Source organism: Frankliniella occidentalis, unplaced genomic scaffold, assembly GCF_000697945.3.
Source record: "Frankliniella occidentalis isolate FOCC.00 unplaced genomic scaffold, Focc_3.1 Scaffold42, whole genome shotgun sequence".
NCBI lineage: Eukaryota > Metazoa > Arthropoda > Insecta > Thysanoptera > Thripidae > Frankliniella > Frankliniella occidentalis.
Genome location: NW_026267172.1, coordinates 1,619,510 through 1,622,233, shown reverse-complemented (window position 1 = coordinate 1,622,233; position 2,724 = coordinate 1,619,510). Strand labels below are relative to the sequence as shown.

General features: G+C 54.1%; 1 protein-coding gene and 1 long non-coding RNA gene across 2 annotated transcripts in view; one reads left to right on the top strand and one right to left on the bottom strand.

The window, feature by feature from the left end:
• The window catches only part of LOC127749282 (uncharacterized), a 91,138-nt gene that overhangs the window by 45,058 nt on the left and 43,356 nt on the right, over window positions 1–2,724 (top strand). The gene's annotated exons all lie outside the window — the stretch shown is intronic.
• On the bottom strand, window positions 1,178–1,746 carry LOC113217500 (uncharacterized). The gene is made up of 2 exons (XR_003304072.1): window positions 1,525–1,746; window positions 1,178–1,444 (listed from the first exon to the last, which is right to left on the bottom strand). It is a non-coding gene; the product is annotated as an uncharacterized LOC113217500 (long non-coding RNA).

The window sequence follows — 2,724 nt, the reverse complement described above, 5'->3', positions numbered from 1 at the left end:
GGTTTCTTCGGTGTCTTAAGGCGTATAAGTAGAGAAAACTGTAAAAAAAATATATTCGTACATGTACGAAAATATTTTGTAATAATTCACCAATTACAAAAGGTGTCGCACATGATCCACCTCCCACTCTTAAATGTCATTTGATTCCAAGTTGATAAGCAGTGCTTGTCAATTTATAATTTAAAATTGTTGTACATCTTCCATGAAAAAATTTCCCGTACTCGGTACTGCAATTTTTCACAGTCAATGTTCGCTCAAATATCGTTCGGGCGATCCTGTCTCTCGGTGGAGTTGCGCTCGCTAGGAGGGCGGGTGGCCGTCGCGAGCTCACCTCTGTGCGGCAGATGCTGTGTGTATCTCGGGAGGTGAGAGCGGGAGTGGGGGAGCGAGCGAGCGAGCGGGAGGGAGGGAGAGAGAGACAGAGTGAGAGGCGGTGAGAGGGCCGGACGGAGAGAGAGGGCCCGCCGCCAATGGGGCTCGGGGGGCCCGCGCGCGCCGCCCATTGGCCGGAGCCCGGAGCGGCCCGGAGGCGGGAGGGGGGAGGGGCAGGTGGGAGAGGCGGCCGCCACCCACCGCCACCCCCTCGCCCTTCTCTAATTAGGGGCGGGCCGTGCGTCTGGAGGTCCCCGATGACGACCTCCCCAGGACGACCCTAGGGGGGCAAACGGACACCGGAAATGGCTCGAGAATCACCTAAAAATCCTCGTGTTCAAAGTTCGGTGCCAATCGGGTGCTTAACTTGACGACCCAGGACGGACACGGCCCGGAGGATGGACCTCCACTACGTTCAGCCTGCGGGGTAGGCCACGCCTAGGCTGTCGTGCACACCTGCGCTCGGGTGGCCTACCCTGCAGGCGCCTGCTAGCCTTGATGCACGCTCCTCCGCTCCTCCAAGGAGGACGTCTGCGCTTTAAAATCTGGGGTGCCAAGCAACTGGGTGGGCGTCGAAGATGCCAGGTGTACGACCTAGACACCTGCAGTACACCTCAGCCTTGCGGTGTACTCTCTCTCGAGATGGTGAAAAGTCGGTCGTGTGCGCCTGTAACGTGCAAAGTTACTCTTTAAAAACAAAAACTGGATGCTAGCTCAGCAGTGCCGGATAGAGGGGCGTGGTCCTAGCATTGAATTTCTTTAGGGCGCCAAGGAATATCATTCCTTTCAAAACCAAAACCATAGGTACATAAATATCACAGTTTATTGCATTCAATGACTGACACAGTAGCACTTGGCACAAAAGTAGACAATAACCTCATCATGATACCGGCCACATGGCCAAAAAGCACACGCTCCACCGCGGGAGACTAAAACGTACATACAAAACAGTACCACGAGGCATTCCACACCAAACTCAGAAAGTCAGTGACCTTGAAGACGTCAAAACTTGAGGCATAGCGAAACGAAAATACAGAACTTCATAGTAGTCCAGTCATGGAGAATGACGACCCTAAAAGAGTTGAAACAGGCAATCACTAACTGAGAATGACTTTAGATGCAAACCACTCAAAGCGTGGACGGAGAGCTCACCGGGAAAATGAGGATGTTAGGCGGGACTTGGTCTTTCGCACGCCCGGGTCGGTGTCGCGCCAAGCTCTGGCACACCGAGCCGGCCAGCTGACCAGCTGAACGTCAAAAGTGGAAGGGGAGAGGGAAGGGGACAAGCCGGAGTGCACTCGACGCACAGACAACGCCATCCCTCGGCACTGCCGAAAACCTTTGTGCGATGGGTTGCCTACGCGCCGGGCGCCTTGAACCGGACCGTGACACGCCCCCACATTAGTTGCCGAGTTTGTGTGTTCTGTGTACACATTCACATTTCAGTGTATGTGTGTGCGCACGCTCTTGTGGTTGTGTTCACGTACAAGGGGCGGGGGTAGAGAGGTAGTAGTGGCGCTACCCAGGCGCTGCTGCGTCGGGGTCATATCTAGGATTTATCTATCAGATTATGTGTCACCCGCAGAAGTCCGCCCCACTATTATTGGGCCGGCGCTACGGCCTATTCCAAACGTGTTCAAAACTTGCGAGTCGCGTTGCGAGTGTTCAACTTTGTAGCTGTGCACTACGGAGGAGTGTTCACCTCCGCAGTTGTGCAATTCCGAATGTTCAACAAACTCCTCTATGTTGAACATTACCCACACCCACACAGTGTGCTAAGGGAGTGAGAAGTAATAACCTGAGGATTTTAACGTCCAGGTGCACTTCTACCGAACTGGACACTTGCAAGACTATACATTGAAAAACCTCAAACCTTACAGAGAGTTTTTGCATCGAAAGCAAAAATCATCTCTCTTTTCCCATCTGAGACCCGTATGGCCTCTGCGCTCAGGGCCTCCGGCCTCCGACACACTCTCGCGATTGGTCCGTTTGGCAAATACAGCACGCTACTGCTGCTAATCTGCGTTATGACAAGCAGCAGTTAGCCTCCTCCCCAATGCTGTAGAGAGGACTTCTGACTTACATATCACTGCCGATGAATTACGATACGAATGGTGCGGCGACTTAACGAGTCTAGGAGGGCGGCGGCCAGCCCGGCTATGTGCCCTGCCCTCAGCCCAGCAGCCTCGAGCCTGCTCTGCCCTCCCCCGCGACGTCGCCCGCAACGACTTGTTTGCTTTGGTGTTGGTGTCACTCGACCTCGGCCACGCATGTTTCTCTCTATTTGTAGTGGCGGTGTACCAAGTGGGTAATACTTTACCGGACCTGCGGCCGAGCCTGCGGCCTGGCGGA